This window comes from Clarias gariepinus, chromosome 6 (assembly GCF_024256425.1).
Source record: "Clarias gariepinus isolate MV-2021 ecotype Netherlands chromosome 6, CGAR_prim_01v2, whole genome shotgun sequence".
In the NCBI taxonomy this organism is placed as follows: domain Eukaryota; kingdom Metazoa; phylum Chordata; class Actinopteri; order Siluriformes; family Clariidae; genus Clarias; species Clarias gariepinus.
Genome location: NC_071105.1, coordinates 22342834 through 22354716, shown reverse-complemented (window position 1 = coordinate 22354716; position 11883 = coordinate 22342834).

Below are 11883 nucleotides of genomic sequence, written 5' to 3'. Positions count from 1 at the left end.
TTGCAAATTTCTTTGTTTTTGTTTAGTGATTTATTTTCTACATTCTACAACAATACTGGGGATTTCAAAACTATAAAATAACACATATGGAATTAGGTAATTACGTAACAACATAAAAAACAACAGTTAGTTGTTATTTTAAGACACAGAGGTCAGCCTTTCTGTAATAGTTCTTGCAAGTACAGTATTGTCAAGTGCATTTGCAAAATACATTAAGAACCATAATGAAACTGGCTCTCATGAAGGCCATCCCAGGAGGGCGAGACCAAAACCTACCTCTGCTGCAGACGAGAAGTTCATTTATCAGCCTGAAAAATGACCAATTAACAGCACCTTAGATTAGAGGCGTTATGAAGTTTTTACAGAGCAGAAGTAGCAGAAACATCTAACCATTAACTGTTCAAAGGAGATTAATGCATTTCAATGTAGAAAGAAATAAAAATCAGGAATATATATATATATATATAATGCTTTGGAAAAGAAGATGAGTACTAAAATAACTACTTATTCAATTTCAGTTATACTGAAATGAAAACCTCAGTTGCTCTCCAAATGACCTTTGTTTTTCTTTTCCCTATTAGTCACAAGAAAATATCACAGATGCAAATTTTATAAAATACAAGATTAAAACAAAAGAAAACATCAACAGTTACTTGTTTTCCTTTTTCAAAATAGGTTTTTATCAGTAAAATTGGTGTCTATTCATTACAGTGTATGTGCAGTAAATCCCATATGAAACTCATCAAAAAGTCTAATTCAGGTCAAATCTATGTATAGCTTTTAGCAGTAGACAATGTCTCTAAGCACCTTTACAAAAATCTGGACGTAGATTTAGATCCCTAATGTGCAGGGCGAGAGACAACAATGGTAGAAAAAAACTCAATGTGGGAACCCATTCTCTTCTAAATGGCATTTGATAATGGGATTATAAATCATTGCATTATTTTCATCCACATGATCAATTTGATAGCAAATTAAGATTTTATTCTGCATTTCTGCAATCTTCTGTTAAAATGGTTATTTTTAATCCTTTAAACAACATGTGGGTTAGGACAGTTGAGGAGTGAGTACAGGGCAGGCCTTATGATGAGGTTTTTAAGGTACAAATATATCCAGGTCAGTTCATTTTATTAAAACAATTGTAGGACTTGATTAAAACATGTTTTGGGAAGTGCGAAGTAAAAAATTATCTGTATCAAAAGCTTTTTTTGCTGAACTGTCTTATCAGGCAGAGTATGAAATAGAAACATTTTCAAAGTCAGTGTGCTGTAAACTTGATGGTTACAGTTTCTTGTATTCTTATGCGCCAGTATTGTAACTTTAGCAGGAAAAAGGTCCAACAATCAACAGTGCTTGTCACAGTGTAAACCATACTCAACAATATTTTTGTATACTTTACAGGTACTGTATCTCTGACCCTAGTTTAAGATACTGGGGTAACTTATCACTGTACTAGTGCTTTTTCTCTCCAATAGTGGAAAGTAAATTATACCTTAGAATAGATGTCAGTTATCTGGCATGAGGGAAAAGTGCTGCGGCTGCTCAGCTAGAAAAAAATCTATTTGGCTAAAGCATCCAGATTCAGAGTATTGATTTCATAAAGGTTATGCAGGAAATTGCCTAGTCAGTGGCTCAAGCAGTGTTCTTTTACAAGGCACGGGGAAAGGTATTTAAGGGATGACATCAATTAACTTTTGTGTCCGTTTAATTATTTTTAAAAAAACATACTGTTTTAAGTGTGCATACTATTTATTGGATGTAATTATACACGTAATTAATAATAACAATAAACATAATCACTGTGCATACCAAAGACTATAAATAATATATTCCAACAGAATTAATAAATCCAGTTCTAGCTTTGGGGAAATTTTGTTGATTTTAATCATCAGGCAAAGTTATTTGTAAAATTAGTAATGGCAGAGGTGTTGGATAACATGAAAAATTATACTGAAAGAATGTATAGGTGAGGAAATAAAAATAGCATTGGGGTAATGCCTCTGTAGTAAAGTGAAGCTCCCAGACCTGAACAACCTGCAACGTGGCTTAACAACAGCATCTGTGAGCTGGTCCTGGAAAGGTTTGGCTCAAGAAAAAACAATTGAGTTGAGCTACTTGTAATACAGACATCAAAGGCATAAAGAAACTGGAGCAATCATTCCCCTGGAGAGATGGTGAGTGAAGAGATGTTGACCTGTGAAACATTCCCCGAAGGAAAAGGTGAAGTGTTTGAGCGTGCATATTCATCCAAAGAGTTTGTCTGCGCTATTGACAGAAATTATGTTTAAGCCGTGACACCAATTAACATTAGCATCCTCACAGTATACACAATATTTTAGAGGGACAAGCTGAGCCCGGGGGACAGATTTTGAGATTATAAAAAAGAAAAAAAGAAAGAAAAACTAGCATGAGATGAGAGATCTCACACTGCCAACGCAACAAAGGATTTCATCAATATAAGGCAATCACCAGATTCTAACCCCCATTGAGCAGGCATTTCACCTGCTGAAAAAGGAAAAGGTGAAACTCTGCCAGACTCAGCCTTTTAAAGCATCCCCCAAATAAGAACATCTTGGTGATGTCAGTGTGTCACTGGCTTGTGATTTAAATGCATAAAAATGCATAAAATTTTCATTTTCTAAATTTCTTATCATATCTAGTTCATACTGTTACAAGGTGAAAGCAGGACTTTCTGGTCTGTTGTCTCATCATCTTTCGATCTCAAACACGTCTTTAGTGTGTAGCAAAAGAACAAAACAACAAAAGAATTGCCCATGCCTTCCTGATACTTTGAGAGGGAACTGTACAGTACAGTACATTAAACTCACTTTATTGACTTTAAAAAACAGCACCATCTGCTGGAATAAAGCTATGATTACTATAAAAATAATATGACTTTTTTATTTTATTAATTTATTTTATTAATCTTACTGATAGATAAAAACACACAAACAAGCAAACAAATAAATTAAATAATAATATTGACTGGGTATCTTTTCTACCTAATAAGGAAAATTAAAATCGTCCAATTCGATAAGCTTGCATCTGAGCAGATGAAGTTTTTCAGAACGTTTTTGTGTGCGTTTAACAGAAATCATATCTAGCACCAATCACACATAAGCACCCAGTAATCTTTTTTAGTTAGTTAATTACCATCCTGAGATTACTCATACTCATTCACTCACTCATCGTCTATACCACTTTATCCTGTATATAGGGAAGCGGGCGGCCTGGAGCCTATCCCAGGAGACTTAGGGCACAAGGCGGAGTACACCCTTGATGGGATGTAAAACCATCACAGGATTCCTCATACATATAGAGAAATAATGTTAAAATTATTCCTTGTCTAAATAGTCCTTGTTTCTTTTGGTAAGTCTTTAATACTCATAATATTGCATTTTTTTCTACTTTCATGAAGCTTCATCAATCTCTCTATATAAATGCAAATGCCATAAGAGGACATGGTAAGAAAAGACATATAGAGTAGCCTGGTGTAGAATAGGACAGATGGAAAACATGACAGCTCAGTAAAAAGCAGGAATTTTTCTGCCAACATTCTCTCTCTCTGCGTGTGTGTGTGTGTGTGTGTGTGTGTGTGTGTGTGTGTGTGTGCGCGCAGCCTCATTAGGGTAAGGGGAGATCGGAGCTGCAGTGGGTTGCCTCCACTCAGCCACAGCCATCTTTCATGAAGCTGAATCCACAAGCTCAATCAATCCCACATGAGAGAGATGAAGTAGGATTGGTGGTGGAAAAGGAAGGAGGAGGGGTACAATTTCTTTAAATATTTTAATGTTATTAAAATAAAATGTGGAGGATATTGAACGAAAAAAAAAAAAACAAAAAAAAAACATATTTTATATATTAAAGGAATCATACACTCCGAACACCATTCTGTGAAAATCCTGGATGAAGAGCAGCTCTGTATATTTGAAAGCCAGTAAAAATAAAGATTGAATCAAATTAAACCAAAAAGTGAATGATATAAGAAGTCAGGGTTTGTTTCCCCAAAGATAGATCTCCCTCTCTCTCTCTCTCTCTCTCTCTCTTTATGTATGTCTGTCTCTGACAGCCCACATACCACACTCCAAAACTCTACAACAACGTAGCATCTTATTATTCAGAAGCTATCCTTTGTAAATGTGATAATTATATGCTTCTCAAAATCCCCTTACACAGAGGAAATATATCAGAGTATTTAAACACTGAGTCATTCCGACACCCCCAGCCATGGCTTGTGAGTGAGCTTTTTCTGTATTTCCGTGAACTCACCTTATTTTACAGTTTCACATATGCATGCATGCGTATATATGTGTGTGCGCGCATATATGTGTGTTTGTTGGCAGCTGCCATCACCATTGTACAGATGTGACCACAGCTCCCCGCTTTAACCACAACAAAGGCCAATTAAACAGTGCTGCCTCACAGGCCAAGCAGTCGACCGCCAGCCGCACTTCCACAAACACGCAGATCAGTTTAAAACCGAGAGGGGGAGGCAGTAAAGCTGAACCCAGGCAGAGGCCTCTGCTGATTCAAACCAGCCGCTCCACTCACCCTGCAACTCCTTTACTTTTCAAATTAGTGCCACATTATGGTTGATTGTTTAGGAAGCGCGTATTAACTTGCTAAATAACCGTTAGCTCTAAAAATCCATCAAATTATTATGGGTCACTGAATAAGGAACAGGAGCTGCTATGTTTGACTTGGAGGAGCGCGAGTGCTGGTTCTAATATGTCTCGGCTCCTAGTGTCGTGAAAAATAATCCTCGCCCGGGGTGACCTCAAACGACATGTATTTCGATCCCAGAGACATAAAACCAGCAGCATGAGCTACTGTTTCACATTATTGATAGCACAATATTTCTGCTTATTTTATTATGTGCAGTGTAGATGTCTCAACATTTTCTGTTTGGCTGAAAGTGTAGGCTGCACTGCTGTGGATTTCATACTATTCCTATATTACTATCTCTATAATTAAGGTTTTAATCATCAATATGTTGCAGTTATAAAACACATATAACACGATGATTAAAGATGATTATGTTTTGATCCAATACACACTCTCGTGTACACAAATAGCTAAATAACATCTGGGCAGGCACATGGCAAGCAATTGTTCGAGGCAGGAGGTGGAGAGGAAAGGCCATTCTGAAGTACGTTTGTTTGGCTCCTGCAGAGGGAGCTCTTCGCTAAAAGCTGGTCTGCTAACGTGGCGTGGGTAGTTCGTGGTGGCTTTGGTCAGGCTGACTGGAGCCCTTGGGCGCTGGCATGTGGCACAATGTTTCAGGAGGGGCCCCCTCAAAAACCAACTGTTCGGGGGCCACACCCATCGTGTCCGCTCAGTGTGGGGGATGCCGCGCTGTGCCGAGCCGAGCCAGGCCTCCCGATTTAGAGGCAGTCTCAGACCGCACGCCTCAGCCAGGGGAAGGGAAGGGTTTGCTGCTTTATTTTCAGGTTCAGACTGCATGGCAAGAGCTTATTTCTTATTCTTACATGTACATACTGAAGGCTGAAACATTAAAGAGGCTTCACTGCCAGCACTCCTCTTGATCAACAATGGGAAAACAGTTTCAAGTCTATTGCACAAACGCGCACTGGTAGTCTGTAAAAATATATAGATTTGGCATTTTATGACTCTTTTTGATAGATGAGCTTATGTGGCTCTCAAAATATAAAAATGTCTACAAAGCAAAAGGTGGCGGCTGTGTTATACTCCAGAATCGAATGTTTTCCTTTGTAATGGCTATATTTTACATGCTGCTGCTTCCCTCGTTTAGTTTCAGGGTGTGGGAGCAGCACTGGGTGGTCTAAGCCTCCTTTAGCTTACATATGGTGTGGCTTTCTGGCCTTTCTTGTTTTGTTTTTGGGGTTTAAAGGAAAGGTTCTCTTTAGGTACAACCTGCTTATTTTTACCTTGATGTATAAGACTTCTGTCTCTGTGTTCTGTTCTCGTCTTTTCAGTTTCCTTCCTTGCTTCCTCCCATCCTCTAAACCTGGGTGTGCATTGTTCTCTCTCTCTCTAAGCATTTTTGAGTGTAGTCCATTTCCTTGTCTTAATGATGCGGATAGCTGTTTCTACAGTAAAGAGTGAAAGTCACTTGTGAGCTTGCCACCAGCTGAGAGATAAGCAGCAAAAGATTTTACGAATAGTTGCCTTGAAGTGCAATAAAAAATAAAAACTATTGTTTTAGCAGATGAGTGTCAGCAATAGCACTTAGTAGCAGAAATGTGTATTGGTGATTCATTTAAATTCTCTCTTAAACTCACTCTTACATAGGTCGGTCTCTCTGCCTTATTTTTCCAAGATTTTTGTGACCATGATGCCTGGAAAAAACAGTCATGCTGCAAGGCAAGTCTGTCCCTGACCCTGTATCTCTTCCTCACCACATTTCCATCATAACAGCCACTCACACACATCTAATCATTTCACATTTTCCCTGTGTGGCAGGAGTATTAAGCTGAATTTTCTGAGGGCTACAGTGAAGGAATTCATGAACATTTGATTCCACTGATTCCCATTTAACCACCCTGAGGCCTCGCCACGCTGACGACACAGGCTGATGATGAAAGCATATTGACCCCAGAACTAAGGGGGGAAAAAAGCTCTGAAATATGTTCCAAGACAATCACTCACTCAGGAGATTTACAGTTCAAATAAAACACCTCTGCATATAAAATGTAATATTTGCTGAAACCAAACTCTACAGTGTTAAAGCAGTTACAGCAATCCTGTGTTAGGATGAAAAATAATCCATCATCCTGTTTAGGGATTAAAATATCGGATTTCAGAAGCATCCATTATAAGTTCTTCTCAGTATTAATATTTTTTTCTATGTTTATATCTTTCTGTCATGATGTAAAGTATAAGTGTAAAGAAGTTCCCGCTCACACATTCTCCTCCGTACCCTCAGCTTTACACATTTTTGCACACAAACTTGTCATAAACTGCAGTAATATATGCTTTTACAAGCTATTACTCTGCCCAACAGTGCAGAAACTTTAATGTCAATAATTCAAAAATAGCCTCAAAATGATTTCCTACTAAATGGTTTCCTACTAAATCTTTAATTACAGATGCAGTCTTTTTCCCCCTTTGAAGAGATCTGTTGGTGGGGATAAGCACAGAAGGAACATCCCCGTAAAGTGCTTACTTCCACTGGCACTCTGTACTAAGACTTTCTACAAGTCTCCTTTCAGTTTTATGCACGTTTTCAGGATGTGTTATTACTGATCATCAAAGGGAAATAGCGAAGCTATTAGCAGAAATGGGGAAACCACATACAAATCGCAAGAAGAGACTCACACTTCCTCACATTTCCTCATGCTACATCAGTCAAGGCTTCCATATGTGGCACTATAATTTACCGTTTATATTCAGTGCATCTGAAGCAGGGAATTAAGTTCTGTCAGGAGCACTAAAAGTTTCAGAATCAGAACCTTTAGTAGTTATTCAAATACAGGATGCTTTACATTACACTAAGAATGTAGCAATACAACGTGCAAAACATAATTCTTTTTCAACCCTTAATTGCAAATTTAAATGCACCCATTTCAAGACAGCAAAAATAAGATTTAAATATTTATGCAAGGCTGTAATAAAAACAGAGTCCATTTTAGTTCTTTTCGCTAGTTATGTTCCACTAAAACGCCACTGCTTTTTAGTGCTGTTTTTACCCATAATGTGAAACACTGGCTTTGTAAATGTAGAAAGCTTATGATAACTGAGAAACTTGGGCTCAACACCCTTGCACCCTTCCTTTGCCCAAAAGGGAGAATATATTTTATTGACATAAGATGAAAAATGCAGTGCTCAACTGTGGTTATAAATCAGTCTTAGTAGGTTCCTGAAAAGTATATATAGGCTGTTTATAAATCATGTTCAAAAAGAATTAAGCCTCGAAATATAAATTCTTGATTTTATTTGCATTTTATACAGTTTTATACAGTGTTTGTATATTTGATTTTTTTTTTTTTTTTCAGATTTGTGCAGTAGATGTTTTAATAAACCTGCTGGAGAAAATGCCATGAGTTCTTCTGGTTACACTTGCTCCTTTCTATTTTCATGCAAAACCCATGAGCCTACATTAGGTTTTTTGTCTCCATCTGAAACTGGTCTGCCATGTTATATGTTGCTTTCTTCACAGGCATGAAATTGCAAATGTTGCATTCATCTGAAATGTTATTTATTCATTTTAAGATGTGTTTAGAAATAGTAAATGTATTTTATACATAATAATGCAAACATGCATATGTAGTGCCTAAGATTTTTTGCATAGTACTGTAGATTCAACAAGGTCTTAGAAACACTCCTTAAAGAGTTTGGGCCATACTGACATGGTAGCATTACACAGTTGCTGCAGATTTGTCAGCTGCACATCCTAATGTGTTTTATTGCGTTGACATCTCTAAAAATGTTTGTATATGAAAATTCCGGTAAATCAGCAGTTTTGGAAAAACTCAGACCATTCCGTCTTGCAACAACAACCATACGACGTTCCATGTCACTTACATCCAATTTTTTCCCTATTCTGATGCTCACTTTGAACTTCAGCAGATCATCTTCACCATGTCTACATGCCTAAATGCATTATGTTGCTGCCATGTGATTGACTGAATATATGTTTTGTTAAAGTGCAGTTGAACAGGTGTGAATATATAGCCCTTATTTGGTATAAAATTACAAATTCATTTTCTTTTGCATAACATTTTGTAGTAAGTATATGAAAAATGTTGTACTTTTTGCTCTTAAGTTGTTACAGGCTATGATGATGAAATTACAATTAATTAAAGTGCATTTAACACCTTTTTCTACAACAGGTCTCTTGTATAGGAGACTCATTAAAATACTCAGACATTAAAATGTTTTAAGGTCAAAACTCAAGGTCAATAAAGTTATCATAGATCTCTTTAAAAAAGTATAAAAAAAAAAAAAAGTCTTTCCAAAAAAAAGGACAAAAATAGACAAATTCCACTGAAGTTACCAAATGTGGTTCATCGCCTGATTAAGAGTTAAAGTATATTATGGGACATGGTCTGGCATTTCTATTTGCCATTTCTATCTTGAACAAACATTATAAGAAAGGTGATGTAATACATATAGACTAGACTTGCAGTTGGCTTGACAGTGCCCTCTAAAGGAATCCCATCTTTAGTCATGACTATGATAAAGAATTAAGTGATTGTGCATGTGTTAGCGAGAGAGGTAGAGAGTCAGAACGACAAAGACAGAAAGAGAGAGAGGGACAGAGAGAGAGAGAGAGCAAAAGACAGAGAGAGGGTCAGTTGGAGAGCAGACTGCTAAATATAGTCTGTGTGTTACAGTGAAGGCCAAACTCTCACAAACTACAAGCCTGCTCTGACCAAGCCTTGTAATTGAAGGAAAAAAATAAAGAATGAAATTATATGTTTATTTTTGAAAACAATTTTAATCTTCTCTCCACTCATTTTGGAAAAAAGAGACACCCACAAGGACACTCCAAACCAAGATGGACTACCGGAAGACCATTTTAACTGTTTATTTATTTGATGAACGTCTGTAAGCTACCCTCACACAAAGTAGAAATGCATGCTGCATTTTTCTGGTAGTTGAAAAAAAAATCAACATTCTTGTATGTACATTGTGTAGCTTACATTTTATTAAGTGTAAATCCCTCCATAGTGACTTTTGTTAAAGACAATAAATATGAGACATTTAGGAGAATTACTTTTTAACATGGTGACCTGTTTTAGCCTCTCTTTAAATGCAAAAGGATTATCCCTGGCTTGTAGGAAAAAAAAGGAAAGCATAAGTGATATCACCATGCCTATTTCTTTGCAATGTTTTATTCTGCTATGAATCACTAGCCATAAAAAGAAGCCAGGTTTTTCATGTTGACATTAATACTGTGCTCAGCTTAATGAACCTGCTATAAGAAATGTTTTGGAGTATCCCTTTAAAGACCTTTAATCATAGGTTTAAGTCATTCTGTGCCTACACAAGTCTACACTCCCACACTTCAAGTGACTTTACATGTCACTGATCTCTAAGTTGCCTCCAATGCAGGAGTAATGGCCCTAATCTCAACTTTTCTTTTATTCATTTTAAGCAAATATTAAAATGTAGGAGTTGCTTGATTTGTCTTCCAAACAGCATTCCCAGCTTACAAATTTATATTTGTAAATTTTAATTTTAGAAGTTTACCAAATTTCAATAATCCACCTTCACTGTCTCTCTTTCCTTTTTCTTCCTTTCCTTTTACCTTCTCCCTCCTTCCTTAATATTAGGAAATTTTAATATAATGTTAGTAATCATACTGCATTGACCTTGTTAAACCCCATGTAATTACAGTTATTTGATGTTTAAATATAAGCATTTCTGATTTTATTAAATATTGTAAGACTGTGTATATTGTACAGTTGCTTAAAAATATCAGTGTGAATTTATCAAGAGTGAGTAAGTAATTTACATAAGATTCACATAAAACCATTCATACTGAAATAGTTTTGAGAAATGCCTAACTAGTGTTGCATACATCAGCCCATGTGTTTAAAACATGAGAACTATATAAAGATAATAGAGTAGTGTAGTTCTCACTACAATTAATGAAATAAAATAATTTTTAAAAACCTCATTCAGTTTTAAACACAGCTGAATTAGATTTTTAAAAATTATTTCACTAATTTTATTTCATCTACTCTTGCCAATTGTATTGAATTTATAAGACTAACTGCATATACTGTAATAGAAATATATTTCTTTAATGTATAATTTTATTTTGTCTAATTCCTGTAGTGAGAATTTGCTTATTTATTATCTTTTATCAGCACATGGGCTTATATGTACACAACACTAGTTAGGTATTTCTCATACGATTTCAGTATAAATGGTTTAAAAAAAAACATTTTATTATTTGGCGTTGTGTGTAAAACAAGAAGCTGAGAAATTTAAACCACTTAACCACACAATTTATCCTTTTGTTTAACAGTGTGATCCAATATCAGTTAACCAACATGTTATACTAGATGAATAGTCATAAAAAAATGTATCATCTTTCCTTTAATTGTTTTGTGATTAGTGTTTCTATGTTATTGTTTAATTAGTACTAATTTCCCTTTTATCTTTGTCTCCCTATTCTGCCTACAACTCGCTTGCAAAATAAATAAACGTAAAGGTAAATGTAATTAATACATAAATGTAAGCTGTTATCTATCTATCTATCTATCTATCTCTTGTGCAATTGTGTAATTAATTTTTTTAAATAAAAAATATCAGCCTTAATCTAAGTAGGCTATTTAAAAATATTCTATAGGTACCTGTTGCCTATGGGATATTTTTAAATAGCCTATAGGTAAATAGACAATAGTCACCATTTTCTGAGAAATATAAAAATTCTTTAGTAGCATATACTGTATGAAGATGCATATTTCTTACTAATTACAATATAATAGTGACATATTCTATGTGCCGTAAATGGTTAAGGCTTTGGGTAGCTGATCAGAGGGTCACGAATTTGAGCCCTGCCAATCTTGACTGTTGGGTCTTTCAGCAATACCCTTAACCCTATGCCCCATACAACCCAGCCACTGCATGTAGGAAGGGGGTTCCAATGTAAAACCTGTTCCAGATCTTGCGGATTAAATGATTCAATGTGACGACCCCTAGGATAAAAGGCACAATGCAAATAAATAAGACACATGCGTTTCATATAAAATCAGCTTAATACAACTTACTTACATTGTAAAGGCACCAAGCTTAAACAGATAGATAGATAGATAGATAGATAGATAGATAGATAGATAGATAGATAGATAGATAGATAGATAGATAGATAGATAGATAGACCCCACAAAAATTTAAATAAAATTACTAAACACTACTCAGGCTACACCATACTTTCACACACTTACT